Genomic DNA, 18,139 nt, shown 5'->3' with positions numbered 1-18,139 from the left:
TGTTGGGCACACAAGACAAAGATTCCTTATCCCCTTTCTTTAGAGAAAACTAAGGATGCAAAGGAGTAAAGATACTTGTCCAAGGTCACACAAGCAATATAGGTGGAGCCAGGATTCCAACCTGTAAAGACTGGGCTCCGACGCTTATGCTCACTCCACTCTCATGTGCCGTTGACTCTCAGGATGAGAGTCAGAGAGGGGAGTGACTTGCCCAAGGTCACACAGCAAGTCAGTGTTGTTAGGATTAAACTCTAACAACACTCCTTATTGCATCCCTGCAACCACCCAGATTTGCTCTTCTTCATCTCTTCCTCCCTTCCTGGCTGTTCTCCCCTCTGGGCACCTCCCTCCTCCAGTTCCTCCTCTAGAAGCACCTAGAACTAGGAGCTGTCTCCCACACCACTGCCTCCATGGAGAGAAATAAAGAAGGGAGACTAGTTAGAAGGGGGAACGCCGTCATGGGCTTCATTTGCATGAGCTGGTTATAGCACGGTTTCCTGGACTCCTGGCAGCATCCGCCTGCTCTCTGCCCACAGGAAGGAGGCGGAACAGCTGTATGCACATCTGCCAAGGGAATTTTGAGGAGCAGAGATGATGCTATTTTTCTACCAGCAGCAGCAACAGCAGCAGGACAAGTGCTTAAAGCTCATTTTGGTTCATTTTCTCACTGTCTGAGGGTCCTGTCTTTAGAACAGCTGTGCACACAGAGCAAAGCAAGGCTGGAGAATAAGGAGGCCTCCAAAGCAAGCCCCTGTCAAATTCACATGAACTGACTAGTCACAGAGGTTGCTTATAGACAACAGCAAGACTTGCCATGTGTACCAGGCACTGTGCTAAGCCATATATTTTTATATCAATAGTTGTAAAAGTAATATATATATGGGATTTCATATATATCTAATCCCAAAGTATATATAATTTACAAAGATCTCTATGCCACAGCTACTATTATTATCATCATCCATGGTTCTCAAATTTTAGTGTGCACAAATCACCCAGGGCATTGTTTAAACATCCGATTCCTAGACCCCTGCCCTCTGAGTTCAGGAGGGCCAAGAGCCCAGAGATCTGCATTTTATTTTATTTTTTTGAGATCTGCATTTTAATAAGCCCTGTTTGATTCTTGCATAGGTGGGTGATAGACCACTCTGAGAAAGATTGACAATGAGATGCATTCAATCACAAATATTACAGGGTAAAAAAAAAGTATCTGGGATAGGTATAGGGGAGATGAGAAGAAATACTTATAATTCTAGCTACCATGATCTTATACCAGGTACCTTGCTGAATGCCTTACATTTATGAATGCTTAATTATCACAAAAGCCCCTAAGTCAGGTAATATTATTACCTCCATGTTACAGATAAGGAAACTGAAGTCCTCAGAGGTGAAGTGACTTGTGCAAAACAAGTAGAGGAATTTGATCGGATTTGAATATAGGCCTGTCTGATCCAGGCATTGTGACCTTAACCAAGGAACTCCTTTGTGAACTCCCAGAATAGTTGAAGAGCCAAACTGGGAACCTAAGCAGTTATAGCAACACAGTAGAAAAGAAGAACCAGAGAGCAACATCCATCCATCCATCCATCCATCCATCCATCCAAGAGGGAGTTTTGAAGGCTAGTAGAAAAGGACAACCCTGGTAGGCTTTCTAAGGGTGGTGATATTGACATAGGGTCTTTTTTTCCTAAATAGGATTTGAACACAGTAGTGATGGGAATTGGAGGAAAGAAAATTCTAGGAAGAGGGAACATCATAAGCAAAATCACTGATGTGAGGAAGAACAGGGATTTGATGGACACATGAGCAATACCTTCAGCAAATCTGAATAGCTCACCCCTTCATCTCTCTCCAATGTTTATTCAATGTCGTCATCTCAGGGAGGCCTTAGCTGACCCCCGTATTTACAGACGCAATGCAAATTCCGCTCTCCATGCCCCATTACCCCGCTTTATTTTTTCCCTAAGCACTTTTCCATTTCTAATATATAATCTGCTTTTTATAAACTTCTTATCTGACTCACTCCACTAGAACATAGGCTCCAAGAGGGCAGGGATTTTTGTGGTAGGTGCTCAATAAATATTTGTTAAAAGTTGAATGAAGGAAATAAGAAGGCGCAGCAAGAGAAGTGTGTGCTTGGGCGATTCAGCACCTCGGACAGAGACCCACTGTCCATACTTGCGGGAGCTTGTTCCAACAGATTGCAATTTGGTATATTTAGGATGGAGACCTAAATTGATGCCTGCCTTCCCTCTATCCCTCCCTCCCTTCTCCCCCTTTACCTCTACACTGATGAATCTAACATACATCCAGGATAACACACCATAAAACAGCTATGGCAGTCCACACACGCCCCTCCTATGGCAGAGATAAGTGAAGTTTCCAGGATCCTGATACTCCAACTTGCCTGGTGACATAAACAATGTCCCAAGTCTGTGGGATGCAGGCAGAGTTCTCCAATTAAGTCAGGCAAAGCCCACTGGGGCGATTCCTAAATCAATCCCCCACTACAAGACAGCCTTCTGACTCGCTTCTCCACCATAACATCTTTGACTAGACCCACTCACCTCCCTCCTCCTTTCTGATGAGTCCTCAGAGACTCCAGACAGACAGTTCTGATTCATGTTCATCAGCTTGGGGCGGCCTTCCCTTCCACCATCACCCTCCTGTTCTCCCCCAAGTAACTGGGGAAGATGGATGGATGACGGCATCCTATGTAACCTTATTAAGATAAAAGCTTGCCCTGATCTCTCTGCCAGAGGGACAAAAGATGTTGCCAGCAATAACTCCTGGTGCTGACACATCCGATATATGCAGACCCATGGAGGAGCCAAGGGTCCTAGTGGCTGCCTTCCGAACCCAGGAATTCAGTTACACAAGCCCCCATGGCCTGGATGGCTGGGAAGGGTGGCACAGATACTTTCTGAACCTCATGTGTGCTAAAAACTCTTAGTCCCTCTATTCAGAATCTGGCTACTCCTCACCACCTCCAGCAGCTACCCATCATGCCTTCCCTGGATTTTTGCAGTAGCCTCCTCATTGGCCTCAATTCCATCCCTGCTCCTCTATGGCCATTCTCAATATAACAGCATTGCCATATGGTTGTGTTCCTTTTGGAACAAGTTGACTTGGTTCCAAAAGGAACACAACCATTGTGCACCCCTCACCCAAAGTAAAGTCTCTTTCCATGCCCATTTATCCCCACTTTGGCTATCACCATACTGTTGTCTGTGTCTATAATATGTATTTTTGCTTAATCTCCTTACCTTTTATCACCCGGCCTTCCAACCCCCTCCCCTGACAGCTGTCAGTCTGTTTTATGTATCTATGCTCCTGTTTCTATTTTGTTAACTTATTTTGTTCATTAGATTCATGCATGGGATGAAATGTTCTGTAAATATCAACTAAATCCATCTGGTCTACATCATATGGTATTTGTCTTTCTCTGACTGGCTTATTTCACTTAGCATAATAAACTCCAGGTCCATCCATGCTGTCACAAAAGGTAAGATTTCTTCTTTCTTTAAGGCTAACTAGGAGTCCAATGTGTAAATGTACCAAAGTGTTTTTATCCTCTCATCTACTGATGGGCACTTGGGCTGTATCTAGATCTTGGCTATTGTAAACAACCAGCAATGAACATAGGGGAGGATATATTCTTTTGAATTAGTGTTTAGGATTTCTTCAGATATATTCTTAGAAATGGAATGGCTGGGTCCTAAGGCAGTTTCATTTTTTTAATTTTTGAGGTAACTCCATACTACTTTCCACAGTGGCTGTGGTTTCACTGATCTTTTGTATCATTTTTTTAGTCTCTATGTCATTTATTTCCATTCTAATCTTTATTATTTCCTTCCTTCTACTTCCTCTGAGCAGTTGTTCTTTTTCTAGTTCTTTTAGGTGTAGGATTAGATTGTTTTTTTGTGACTGTCCTAGCATGTGGTCTATCCTAGAATGTCCCATGTGAACTTGAGAAAAATGTATATTTTGCTGCTTTGGGATTAAATGTTCTGTAAATATCAATTACATTAATCTGATCTAGTGTGTTAAGGTCACTGTTTCCTTGTTGATTTTTTTGTCTAGACGATCTAGCCAGTAATGTCAGTAGGGTTTTAAAATCCCCAATTATGGCTATATTGCTGTCGATCACTCCCTTAACGTCCACCAAGATTTTCTTTATATATTTAGGTGCTCCTATGTTGGATGCATGTATGTTTACAAGGGTTATGTTTTCTTGTTGGATCTATATCTTTAGTGCTATGTAATGTCCTTCTTTGTCTCTTGTTATGGCCTTTGTTTTGAAGTCTATTATGCCTGATATAAGCATTGCTACCTCAACCTTTTTTTTTGTTTTCACTTGCAAAAAATATTTTTTCCATCCTTTCATTTTCAGTCTGTGTGTATCTTTTGTTCTAAGGGGCCTCTTGTAGAGAGCATCCAATTTTTATTTCTTAATCCCTTCACCCTTTTCACCCAGTCCCCTCGCCCCCTCCCATCTGGCAACTCTTCGTTTGGTCTCTGTTATGTATGGTCATTCCTGGTCCATGTGTCAAGGGGCCCTTAATAGCATAATCACTCTCTCCCAGGAAGACCAATGGTGACTTTTAATGAAGGATCATGGTGTTTTGCATTCAAATATACTCAGCCAGTCATCACAGGAAAGACAAATAAATCAGAAGGGGAGGAAGAACTGTCAGGCTTGGGAAGAAACCAGGCAAAGATGTGGACCACCAGGGACCCTCACCATTGCTGCCGCCAGTGCAGGTAGCTCCTTGGCGAGACTCTCCTTTGCAAAAAACTAGACTGGATGGAATATTTCCATCATCACGGAAAGTTCTGGTGGACAGCCCTAAAATGGAGTGAGGGTGAAGGAGGGTTAGTTTCCCAAAAGAAAATCAAGATGCTGGGACTTGAAAGGGTAGATGACTGTTGGAGAAGTAAAACAGATGCCCACTGTGAGTCATTCTTGATTTGAGAGTTGCAGACCACTGAGACTGAGGAAAGCTATACACTTCGACCCCAGGGGGTTGGGGGAATTGCAAACAGTTACATAAACAGAATTCTGCTTAGAACTGTGGAGGGGTCATAGGCCCCCTGAAGCCAAACAATGAGCATGACCCAGGTTCAGAATGTCTCCGGGCTCCGTGAATTTCAGCAAGACGGTGGGGCTGAAGAAGTGACTTTTAAAGGCTTTGCTGCCTGAGCACTATCCCCAGAGCTTCCTTTATTCTCCACCACAATGCCCTTAGTCTAGGAACAAGAAGAATTCGACTCTACTCCTAATTACCTGGTAAGACACACAGGATGCAAATATTATGCTAAATGAGGCTCCTTAAAATAGCAGAGAGCAAACCAGCATAGAAGATGCCTTGACATTTGCAATTTGCAAATGAGTTTGATGCCTTCCTTCATCCTCTCCCCACTCCCCACCCCTGTTGTTGATGTTAATCTGAATTCCTGAAGGAGTCACCTTCCCCCCAGAAAGGTGTCCGAGGGGAGGAGAGGAGGAAAGGGGTTTTGGAAATGCAGCTTGATTATCTACATCTGATTAGTAATTACCTGCCAAGAGCAGCTCTGGAGAGAAACACTCACCCTCTGATGAGGAAAAGGTTCTGAGAGACAGATCTGCCAGGTGGAGGGTGGGGTAGGAAGGTGATGAAAAGGGGAGGGAGGTGATAACAGACAGGCAATTGGGGCACTGCCACTAGTCAGGCTGCGGACAGGCAGGCAGATTATTCCATCCTTTGCCAGTGTGTCCACGCCAACCTTCATTAGCATGGGTGACCTTGAGTTTTGTGTGGCTTAAATTGTGTGCTTCAGTTTCCTTATCTACAAAATGGGAATAAAGCTATTACTTGCTTGCTAGAGCTGTTGTAAAGATTGAATAAATTCTTATTAGTTCATGCTTCAAAACAAGCTCCAATTCAGCCTCCAATTGAAAGACATTGGCTGGGACTCTACCGGACCTCAAGAAGGCACCCTGGTCTCTGCCAACATGGCTATAGACCAGTGGTTCTCAACCTTCCTAATGCCGCGATCCTTTAATACAGTTCCTCATGTTGTGGTGACCCCTCAATTTCATTGTTACAAATTGAACATAAAGCATAGTGATTAATCACAAAAACAATATGTAATTATATATGTGTTTTCAGATCTTAGGCGACAGGTCTTAGGCGACACCTGTGAAAGGGTCATTCGACCCCCTAAAGGGTTGTGACCTGTTGTAATATACCCCTCGAATCACACAAGGACGCCTCAAGAAGTTGAATTAAGGAGTCACATTTATTGCAAATCAGGGACTACGAGGGGGCATTTTGCTCTCCAAATCTCACAATCCCTTACCAGGTACAGAAGAATGTGCTTTCTAAAACTAGTGAGATCATGATCAATGGGATAGCATACATAAGTTCGAAAATCAAAGTAACTTTTCTATTGTTAAACAAAGCAAATAAGTACAGAAACCAAACAGCAGGGTTAAAGTTAAACTATAGTTTCTACCTGAGATGATTGCTACCATACTTCAGACCCACAGGTTGAGAACTGCTGCTATAGACCCATATGCTTTAAAAACAGAGCATGATCATCTATAACCAACTTCCAACTACTTGTGTCACCAGAAAGGAATGCTGGTTTGGGCAATCCTAGATAATAGGAACCCAAAACAGCATATTTTTGGCTGTTTTCATCAACTTACTCACCATAGGTGAAGAATGAAAAAAGAGCTTCAACTTACCCAGCATCCTCAGTTGTTCTAAAGCAGCGGTTCTCAACCTGGGGGTCAATCAACACTTCCACAGGGGTTGCCTAGGACCATCGGAAAACACATATATAATTACATATTGTTTTGTGATTAATCACTATGCTTTAATTATGTTCAATTTGTAACAATGAAATTGGGGGTCACCACAACATGAGGAACGGTATTAACCCTTTTCGGTCCAATGTGGAGGCTGACTCGACAGACCAGGCGCTAGGAGCAGGCCCAATGTCAAGGCTGAGGTGGACACCGCAGACCGGTTCAACATTCAATCCCGTCAATTAATTTCGACCAGACTGTTTGAATTCCAAAAATAAAATTGGACCGCAAAGGGTTAAAGGGTCGTGACATTAGGAAGGTTGAGAACCACTGTTCTAAAGGCAAACAAGACCCTGGGAGAAAGGACCCCCATGCAGCCCCCTCCCAAAGGAGGCTGGGTGGCACAATATCTAGTGAATGTCCCTCCTCATTCCTCAAAACTCAGAACACGGCTGGGTGACCTTGGGCAACTGGCTTAACCTCCCTAATCCTCGTTTTCTTCATGAGCAAAATGGAAATCAGAGAACCAGGCTTCTGCACTGCTTTTCTTCCTCTGCATTTCCTTTTCTCCTCCAAGTGACAAAGATCAAGGTTCTTTTCCTCTGCCTTTCTGAAGAGCGCACCCACCTCCCCCGAGAGCACGCGCTCCCTTCACACCCCCCAAGATCTGCCTAGCCTCATCACTCTGTTTTCTGCTCCAAGAAGAAATCTTGGTACTGAGTGCTCAGGAAATGGGGGTAGTGGTTAGACTTTGCATTATTACTGATTTGTACTGTTTACATCAGCACCTAGAAAGACCTTCCCACTGCAGAAAGAATGGGGCTACAGCAGTGGTACTCAGCCACGACTGCTCACTGCACTCATCAGGGGAGATTTTAAAATACTGATGCACAGGCTCAACTACCTTCCTGAGATTCTAATTTAATTCATTTGGGTGTGGCCTAACCATTAGGTAGTTTGTTTTTTTTAACTGAGCCAATTCTAATTTGAAGTTATGTTTGAGGACCACTAAGCTACAGAAATAGAGCTAATGAATGATCTATAGTAATAGGGTAAAGTCTTCAATCACTATTTTAAAACGTTATCCTAAGGAAAACAATATTTTGACCAAAATTTAGAAAACCCTCTTTTTTGTTCCCCCAAAATCATAAGCCACATTAGGAAACCAAAGAAGTTTAAAAAAAAGAAACTGTAATAAATATGGTAGACCAAGGAGAAAGTATGCATTCCCCAAATTACCTCCAAATTTTAAAACTGTTATATATAAAGAGCTCTTGCAAATCAATAAAAAATATAAAAGAAAACTAAAACTCCATTTAAAGAAAATGAGCCAAAGACATGAAAAAGCAATTCTCAGTAGGATAAATACATGTGTAATAAGCTTATGAAATTTTTTTAAAAATCAGCCTTTTCAGTCATTAAACAATGCAAATGGAAACAAGAAATCAGTGAAGACAAAAAGAAAAACCTCTATGCTGGCCGGAGTAAAGGAAACACTCTCACACACTCTGGTGGGATTGTAAGTTAGTTCAACCTTTCTGGAAAGCAATTTGGCAGGACAATCCTAATTATGTTAAAATATATATATATATACACATATACACACACACACACACACACACACATTTTAGGCCTATGAAAAAATACCAGGAGGATATAAAACAAATGTTAACAGCAATTTTCTTTCTGTAATAAGATCAGAGTGAATTTTTACTTTCTACTTTATATTTTTCTGTATTTTCCAAATTTCCACAGTGAACATGAATTGCTTTCATAATGAGGCAAAAAAGAAAAACAATGAAAAAAAGGTGCATTTTTTAAAAGCCTTGTTACGTTCTTTTGAAATGTATTTTTTTAGCGTTCTTTCCAGGATGCTTGGTTTTGCAATGCTAAGCTCTTTCTTGAGGAATTTTGTACTTCATCCTGAGAGACCTGTCGAGTAAAAGGACCTGGTGTTTAGTCTGTCTAGCGAAAAAGAAAGCACGCCGGCCCTGCATTCCGCAGACCCGCGTAGGAATTTTGTCTTGGCCTCTTCTTGGCTGTGTGAACTTGAGTGATTTATTCAAACTCTCTGAGGTTTGGATTCCATATCTTTAAAGGAAGACATATGATCATTCCTACCTCATAGGATTGAATGAGATAGTAAAGTGCCTGGGACAATAAATCGTGAAGAAAAGGCATTAAATTCTCATAACTGAGAAGCAGTCATCTGGGGTGTGTGAAAAGTTGACATAAGTGGAGTCATTTTAACGTGCAGCCGGAGCAGCCATTCCAGAGGAGCTGTCTTGCACGTCTTGCTCCATGAATGTGTGAACTGGGGGGAAAACTCTGAACTGGGCCAAACCAGCTTTGTCTTACAAACAGGTGTGTTTACAAAATTATCAGGGAAGAAGGCATCCTGACCACAGGACTGATGACCAGGGAGTCTCTTTCTGAAGATAAAATCAGTAACCAGCCTGTAGAGCTGGTTAGCACCAATAGAAATTTCTTTCTTCCATTCAGGTAATTATTCCCTTCCTGTTCTCCTAAAGACCCCTTGCCCTGACCCTGTTATCAGAACACTATTTGGGTTTCTGCCTGAATCTGTACTTCCAGAATTGCAGCTCTTTTGATCCCAAATAAACTCCTGTTGTTCTCACTTCGGCTTTTTAGTTTTAGGTTAACAGGGAAAAATCCATCCCACTTGGAGAAAATTATCCTGCTATGTACACCTCAATGCATCATTCCCATTTTACAGAGGGGACTCTGGAGGCTCTCAGAAAGCTAGAATGCTTGGCTCAACATCCTCCCAGGGTTCAGACGTAGGGGCTGAACAAGCAGCAAAGCCCAGCTTTCATTACTCCCGGGATAACATTCCACTGCTGATTCCAGACTCAGAATGACATGCCATCCATCTTCCCAGGCTCCCCAGACCAACGGCAACATCCCCTCCTACCTTCCACCAACACGATCCTCTAGTGTTCGCGGAAGGACATTAACAGTGGGGGAAATTGAAAGCTATCTAAAAGTCGGTGAGCTCCCTGAGGACGGGAACCTTGTCCATTTCCCATCTTGTGTCCCTACTTTCTTAGTTTGAGTCAGGGTTAGCTACAGCTCTGGCACATAGTAGGCACTGAATAAACAGTGGTAAAAAAATTTACAATGCAGCAAACAAAAATCCTCGCCATAGAAAATATTTGTGATATATATGCCGCTTGATTATTTGTTTTAATAAGGAACATTAGAAAAGAGTGAAAACTGGGTAATCACAATTTGTTCACAGTGATTAGTTGGGATAGTAAATTTGGGCCTCATTTTGTTTTGTTTTTTTCTGATTTTCTAACTTAATATTTCCCCCCAAAAAGAGCTTGTGATATTTGTATGAGAAAGGAGAAAAACAAAACAACAAATAAATCAATTGGATGAAGGAGCTAGGAAGGGGAGAGATTAATTCAGGCTGCGGGACATCCAGTCTATGCATACCCTCCACACCCCTTACACACACACACACAGACACACACACACACACACACACACACACAGCCTCCTTCCCCTCCCTGGCCCTGCCCTTGGCCTTGCTCCAGCTCTCTCTGCTCCTGGCAACATCTTCACATCCTCCCAGAAGCTAATGCCCAGCCGGCCCCTCCTGCCTGGGCCACAGTGGAAGATGCAGCAGATTGAAAATAAAGGCAAGTAGCAGGGGCCTGCTGCCCGGCTCCTCTAATTGCCCACACTACTGAAAAGAAATAAAGGATGGCTCTTTCTGAGGAAAATAAAAACATCTCAGCCATTAGCCCCAATGTATGTAGAGCAGGCCTCTCTGAGGAATATCCAGGAGTTGCCAGAGTTGGAAATCACGTGGCCGGAAAGGCCACTGCCCCAGGAGGGGGGACACTAGCTGACCGGAATGAAACCCTGACTGACCCTCTGGGGACTGATCATGAACCTCTAAGGTGAAATAGGCCTCTAGAAAGAACTATGTTTAAATCCCATCTCTCTGGTTTGCTAGCTGGTCTTGGGCAAGTTCCACTGCCTCTCTGAGCTTCCCTTTAAAATAGGAACAGTGACAGCGCCAACCTCAGAGAGCTTACTGTGGGGAAAAGCACCCAATAAAAGCCCTGACTGCTGTGATGAACCAGCATCCTTCCCCTCTGCCTGTGCACCCTTCCCCATCCCATCTACATCTCACTAATTCCTGTTCATCCTACAAGAGTCAGTTCAGAGATTACCTCTCCCAAGATGCGTCTCTGACCCCTCAGCCTGAACTGGGTGCCCATGTCATGTGCTCCCACTTTACACACTACTTCACACTTTTTCTTGGGTGAGAATTCATTGGTGTGAAACTTATTTTTCTGTTAATCCATCGATAGAGATCAGGGCTCACTGGCTGTAAGTGACAGAGATGGCCTCTGGCTAACAAGCAGCAAGAGAGTTTACTGGGAGGATGTCAGAGCTCAAGAAATCAAGGAGAGCTGGCAAAATGGGCCTTGGTGATGAACGAAGGATGCTCCATAGAGCTGGGAAGTAGAATTTGAGTGAGATACCACTTCTGAGATGGAAATAGAACTTTACCCCCTTAGGCACCTTGTCCCTCTGCTCAGACTCAAATTCCAGGGAGAAGATGATGGAGGGCACAGGGCCATCCCTAGGCCAGGGTACAGCAGAGCCCCCAATTATGGCCCAACCATTCTGTGTCCACTGGGGAAAGGTTACCTTCATAAAGGTAGTGATCTACGAAATAAAAGTGGGTGCTGGTCAGTGAACAAACAACAAGTCCATCTCAAATATAGACAGGGATTTTCTCTCGTTCATTCCTCTCTGAGTCTCCAGCACTTTACTGAGTGTCTCACAAAGTTTGCAGAATGAATAAATGAATGGGAAACCACAGCTTTCAAGGCAAGAAGTGCTAAGGGCTCCAACTAAGGCACTAGGACTAACCATGGAAGGCAGTGTTGTGGAGTGGTTAGAAACATGGACGTAGGAATCAGAGCTGAGATCAAGTTTTAACTGCATCATTTCTTATTTTACTACCTTTAACTTTGACGAATTGCTTTCTGAGCATCAGTTTCCTTATCTATAACAGTAAAATGGTAATAATTATAATAACCTCTTTGCAAGTCTGTTGCAAGATTCCAAGAAGATTTATGTAAAGAATTGATACAATGCCTAGGACATAACAAATGCTCAATGAACCACACTATTAATACTCTTATTTTTATCACTACTGTTATTACTGCAGAAGCTGAAGGGGAGACATGATCTGTCGACTGAAAATGAGAGCTTGTAGACAAGGAGTTGCTGGGATATGTGTGGGCCCTGTGGGGAGGCCCCTAGTGGAACAAGGTGGGGATCCTGCCCTAAAGAAGCTCAGAGTTTCAGAGGTGAGTGAGGGAGATCGATGAATTCTCACCCAAGAAAAAGTGTGAAACTCGTTTCTTTGTTAATCCTCACTCAAGAATATTTTTCCATTGATTTTTAGAGAGAGTGGAAGGAGGTGAGGGGTGTGTGTGTATGTGTGTGTGTGTGTGTGTGTGAGAGAGAGAGAGAGAGCGAGAGGGAGGGAGAGGGGAGAGAGAGAGAGAGAGAGAGAGAGAGAGAGAGAGGAGAAACATTGATGTAAGGTTCATAGATTGGATGCCTACTGCATGCCCCCAACTGAGGTATGTGCCCTTGACCTGAATCAAACCCAGGACCCTTCAGTACATGCGCTGATACTCTATCCACGGAGCCAACCAGCCAGGGCTTTTTTTTTTTAATGAAGAAAAAATGAAACTAACATATGATGAAAAACGTGTGCAGCCAGTAGAACCAGACGCAGGAAGAAGCGAAGTCATCAAGGACTGACCTATTCAACCGGCTAGATGCTGGGGGTGGTGATGATATGCAGGCACAGGCACGGTAAGCTCAGGAGACCGCTGTCGCCAGCTTGGGCGGCTACCACAAATACCACAGACTGGCTTCAACAGCAGACATTTTACTTTTCACAGGTCTGGAGGCTCGGAAGGCCAAGGCCAAAGTGTCAGCAGATTCCGTTCCTAGTGAGAACTCTCGTCTGGCTTGCAGATGGCTGCGTTCTCCCTCTGTCCTCACATGGCAGAGAGAATGTGAGAGCCTGTCTCTCCCTTTTTTTTTCCCATTAATCCTCACACAAGGCTATTTTTCCATTGATTTTTAGGGAGAGTGGAAGAGAGAGGCAAAGACAGAGAGAAACATTGATGTGAGAGAAACACATCGACTGGTTGCCTCCTACACAAGCCCTGACCAGGGCCTGGGCCAGAGAGGAGCCTGCAACCAAGGCGCATGCCCTTGGCTGGAATCGAACCTGGGACCCTTTGGTCCGCAGGCCGATGCTCCATCCACTGGGCCAAACCGGCTAGGGCTCTCCCTCTTTTTATAAGAACTCTAATCCCATCTGGGGGCTCCATGAACTTAGTGTCAGGCAAACTCTATCTAGTTCCAAAACATATCCATCATCGCCAAAGGGAAGTCCTTATCCATTAAAGGAAACCCCATTCTCCGCACCTCCCCCCAGCCCTTGGCAACCACTAATCTGCTTTCTGTCTCTAAGAATTTCCTGTTCTGGATATTGCATAGAAATGGAATCATACAATAGGAGCCCTTTTGTGCCTGTCTTCTTTCACTCAGCATAATGTTTTCAAGGTTCATCATCCAGTAGCGTATGCCAGTACTTCACTTCTTTTTGTGGCTGAATAATATTGCTTTGTGTGGGCAGACCACATTTTGTTTATCCACTCTTCAGATGATGAACACTGGGGTTGCTTTCACCTTTTGGCTATTCTGAATACTGCTCTCCCCAAGAGATTTTCATTTCACCGATTTGAAAAGTTGCCATTTGAGTACCGGTACTGAGGTGACAATCACTTTGGTTTTTTTTATTTTTTTTATAAGACTTGGCTTTTTATTTATTTATTTTTAAAATATACTTTCTTGATTTCAGAGAGGAAGGGAGAGGGAGAGAAGCATCAAGGATGAGAGAGAATCATTGATTGGCTGCCTCTTGCACACCCTCTACTGGGGACTGAGCCTGCAACCTGGGCATGCACCCTGACCGGGAATTGAACCGTCACCTCCTGGTTCATAGGTCAATGCTCAACCACTGAGCTACACCAGCTGGGCGACAGTCACTTTAAGAAAAACAAGGTTCTTGAACTTCTCTGTGCCTCGCTCAGAATTCCCAGGGGAGCCTGCTAACAATACAGAGGTTGGAGCCCCACCCCCAGATGTTCTGATTTAGTAGATTTGGTTGGGGCCTGGAATCTCCATTTTAAATGAGGCCCCACCCCTCATCCCCAGAAATCCTGATGCACGTGGCCTTGATAAAAAATGGTGACTTCAAAGAAAGAGGTCACCACGCTTGCTTGGTTATAGGCAATTTCCCCCCATTTTTTAAACACTTGTCAATATTTGTCAAATGCGCAGTAGTGAGCACGCTTACTTTTACATTCAGAATTATTTTAATGAATAAAGAGAAAAGGGAAAAGGCCCTCATGAATTGCCTGATTCCCAGCCTCTGCATCTGTCCAGCCCCCACCAACTAAGACTCCCGGACCCCACTCCTGCACTCCCGAGCCCAGGCTCTTTCCCGACACACACACACACACACAGAGAGAGAGAGAGAGAGAGAGAGAGAGAGAGAGAGAGAGAGAGAGAGAGAGAGAGAGCCAACATCTGATTTCTATGCACAGGACACTTTTGCCTACGGCGTGTCATGCAATTTGCTTACTTACTGTGTGCTTTTTGGATCATCGGAGGAAATCAGAGCTGGGGGCTGGATCTCCGCTTTCCTACAGATAATCATATTCTCCTGCCACCTAAGTTAATAGGCCGAGGCTTGCAGGCATTTATGAGTGGTGTCTTTAATATGGCTCTGGAATATCTGCCCTATAAATTCTTAAGAACAGACTTATAGATTGCCTATTACCCGCATTATGGCCTATTAATAAATCAGTTATAGCCACGTATTTTTTAAATTGCATTTTTCCCATTTGTGTTCACATTTAGAGCAACTAAAAACTGGTGAGAGACAGAACCCCTGTGCTGGATGGAGGGCTGCGATATTCTAAAGAGAGATAGCCAGGAACGGAGCTGACAGCTAGGTCTGGAACGGCAAACAGTTTGGAGCAAGGCAGAAAGAGGAGCAGAGGGCCCCCGCCAGCGGGGTGTTGCTGCGACATTACAGAGACACAATCCATCTCCCAAGGTCCTCAGGCAGCAAGGCGGAGCCCACCAGTGTCCCTGTGATTTCTTTACTATAAATCCCCCATCGTATTTCTCTGCTCAGGCTGCTCTGTGCTAACTTTGCATTTCACGATATGCTGCCTGGTGTGGACAGTAACCTGGGCATGGAGGAATTGGTCCTATGACTCTATCAGTGGTTCTCAACCTTCCTAACGCCGCAACCCTTTAATATAGTTCCTCATGTGGCGGTGACCCCCAACCATAAAATTATTTTCGTTTCTACTTCATAACTGTAATTTTGCTACTGTTATGAATCATAATGTAAATATCTGATATGCAGGATGTATTTTCTTGTTACAAATTGAACATAATTAAAGCATGGTGATTAATCACAAAAACAATATGTAATTATATATGTATTTCCGATGGTCTTAGGCAACCCCTGTGAAAGGGTCGTTCGACCCCCAAAGGGGTCGCGACCCACAGGTTGAGAACCTCTGCTCTGTAGCCTCTTCCTCTGGCAGGGGGAGGAATTCAGATCCCCTTCAAGGCTCAGTGCCAATCTAGAAGCCGGGGAGTCCCCAGGGGGTGACATCTCATTCGCTTTGGCACTGTGGGCAGCTGCTGGTTTTCCCACCGCCCCCACCAGACCACTGCCTTCCAGCTGCGGGACTTGGAGCTCCCCTGACTGGCACTAACCTCCCTACTGCTGTAGGTAATATGTCCCACACTCTGCCCCACAGGTGAACCCCACAGTACTGGTACTTGGGACCACAGTGTTGCAGCCCTTCCCATTAAAAAAAAAAATGTGTTTATTGATCTTAGAGAGGAAGGGAGAAGGAGAGAGAGGGACTGAAACACCAATGAGAAAGGTCGACTGGCTGCCTCCTGCACGCCCCCTACAGGGAAACTGAACTCACAGCCCTGCCACGTGCCCTGACTGGGAATCAAACCTGTTGCCTCTGGGTGCATGAGCGGATGCTCGCGCACACAGGCCAGGGCGCAGCCCCTCACGTTTTGACACACACAGCCCTTTTCTCTAAACAGCACCAAGTCCCGGATGACAAAGTAAGAGCCACGCTTCCTTTTTTCTTTCCAGAATTACTCTTTCCTCCAATCCCCGGACCTTTTGCTGGACTGGGTCACTATGCCCATTGAACTTTCCCTGAACAGAGATTCACTTGAACGGATCCCTTTGTCACTTTGCAATCTCTTCCTTAGACTGCCTCTCTCCCCCTCCCCCACTATCATGTATGGAAAGGTTGTTGTATTTGAATCTCGCTCATGGAAGCTGGTGGAATTTTTTTTTTTTAACAGAACCCTCCAGGACAAATCAATAAATGCAAACAGAGAGAAGAGCCGTTTCTGGCGTAGTGTTCCCTGTGTGATGTAAGGAGGCATTGCTAGCTGCTATGACAAACCAACCCCAGATCTCAGGGGCCTAAGGCAATCAAGGTCTAGTTCCCAGGACCTCACAGTCTCATGCAAATCCAGAGGCTTTCCTGGCATCTCACCTGTACTGGTGACTCTGGGACCCAGTCTCCTCTCACCAGGAGCCAGTGCAGTCTTTAATATGCGACCTCCACAGCCAAAATGAGAGGAGAGAGAGACAAAGGAGGGAACATCAAAGAGACACCCACCTTTCATTGGCTATGCCCAGTCCCATGGTTCTAATTAACTGCAAAGGAAACAGGGAAATTTGATCTTCCCCTGAGCCAAAGAACAAATGGGATTGTTGAGCATCTAGCCCAGCCGTGGGCAAACTACGGCCCGCGGGCCAGATCTGGCCGAAATGAATAAAACTACAAAAAAAAAGACCGTACCCTTTTATGTAATGATGTTTACTAAAAAAAAGACCATACCCTTTTATGTAATGATGTTTACTTTGAATTTATATTAGTTCACACAAACACTCCATCCATGCTTTTGTTCCGGCCCTCCGGTCCAGTTTAAGAACCCACTGTGGCCCTCAAGTCAAAAAGTTTGCCCACCCCTGGTCTAGCCAATCTCTGCCATATACCCAGTCTCCACTTTGACTCAGCGGAAATCCAAGCACGTCTGAATTCTCAAAGAGTTTGTTCTCCTAATGAGGTCATAAGCTTCCTAAGGGTAGATTATTATTTTCATCAGTCTCCCCAGCCTCTGGGAAGTACTTAGCATACAACTGATTTGTTATTCAATGGCCACAAATTCTAAGAGGAAAGAAAATCTCCAGAGCTCATCTGGGCCAATTCCCTGCCTTCGATTCCTGAAAATGTCTGGAGCCACAGACCAATATTATCAAGATACCGAGCACCTTCATAAATATTGTCTCATTTACACCCCAAAACATCTCCAAGGGCTAGAGAGGACAGGATTCTTATGCCCCTGATAGAGATAAGGAAACTGAAGCGCAGTCTAGAATGTAAAGATAATGATATTGATTGACAATTTTCGGATACTGTGATGGGTAATTTCATATATCAACTTGACTGGGCCGCAGGGTGCCCAGACACTTGACCAAACAATATTGTGGTTGTGCCTGCGAGGGTATTCCCGTGAGACTGACATTTGAGTCATTTGACTGAATAAAGCAGATTGCCCTCCCCCATGTGGAGCGGGGCATCCAACCCATTAAAGACCTGCATAGAACAATCAGGCTGGTCCTCCCATGAGCAAGAGGTAAGTCCTCCAGCCTGGCTGCTTTCCAGCTGGAGCACTGGCTTTTCCTGCCTGAGGACTGAAACATTGGCTTTTCCAGCATCACACGACACCCAGCCTTTGTACTGGAAACTACATATGGGTTCTCCTGGATCTCCATCTACAGACTGCAGGTCTCAGGACATCTCACCATCCATAATCATGTAAGCCAATTTCTCATAGTAAGTCTCCTTATGTAGATATCTGAAGAACCCTGACTTATGCAAACACCTACTATGTGTTAGGTGCTAAAAGACGTATAATATCTCAATCAAAATGCACAACAGTCATATGATATTATTTTTTACTAGAGGCCCGGTGCACAAAAATTTGTGCACTTGGAGGGGTCCCTCAGCCCGGCCTGTGCTCTCTCGCAGGCTGGGACCCCTTGGGGGATGTCCACCTGCTGGCTTCGGCCTGCTCCCCGGGGGAATCAGGCCTAAGCTGGCAGTCAGACATCCCTCTGGCAGCCCAGGAGCCCTCAGG

This window comes from Myotis davidii, unplaced genomic scaffold (assembly GCF_000327345.1).
Source record: "Myotis davidii unplaced genomic scaffold, ASM32734v1 scaffold1330, whole genome shotgun sequence".
NCBI classification, from domain to species: Eukaryota; Metazoa; Chordata; class Mammalia; order Chiroptera; family Vespertilionidae; genus Myotis; species Myotis davidii.
This window is presented reverse-complemented; position numbering follows the sequence as displayed.